Source organism: Penaeus monodon, chromosome 23 (genome assembly GCF_015228065.2).
Source record: "Penaeus monodon isolate SGIC_2016 chromosome 23, NSTDA_Pmon_1, whole genome shotgun sequence".
In the NCBI taxonomy this organism is placed as follows: Eukaryota; Metazoa; Arthropoda; class Malacostraca; order Decapoda; family Penaeidae; genus Penaeus; species Penaeus monodon.
In genome coordinates, this window is record NC_051408.1 from 34231971 (window position 1) to 34232184 (window position 214).

The following is a 214-nucleotide window of genomic DNA, read 5'->3' on the forward strand; positions in this document are numbered from 1 at the left end:
TGCCTCTGTGAGTTAAGTTAAATATAAAGAATCTGCTCTTTCTTTACACTGCCCTGAAAATGTCCAGACATTCTCCCACGCCAGCCTGAAAGCCCAAGAAGAATAAGTGCTTTAATCCAATCACCCGAATTTCATGGAGGAAGAATCTCGACGGGAGGAATGTCCTAGTTTATGTTCCACGTGCTGCAGTACACAAAAGGTTTGGTCAGCATTC

General features: G+C 43.5%; 1 protein-coding gene across 1 annotated transcript in view; it reads right to left on the bottom strand.

Annotated features, from left to right (window-relative positions):
- The window catches only part of LOC119587945 (E3 ubiquitin-protein ligase TRIM37-like), a gene marked incomplete in the record, with an annotated part of 49872 nt that overhangs the window by 37566 nt on the left and 12092 nt on the right, over positions 1-214 (bottom strand).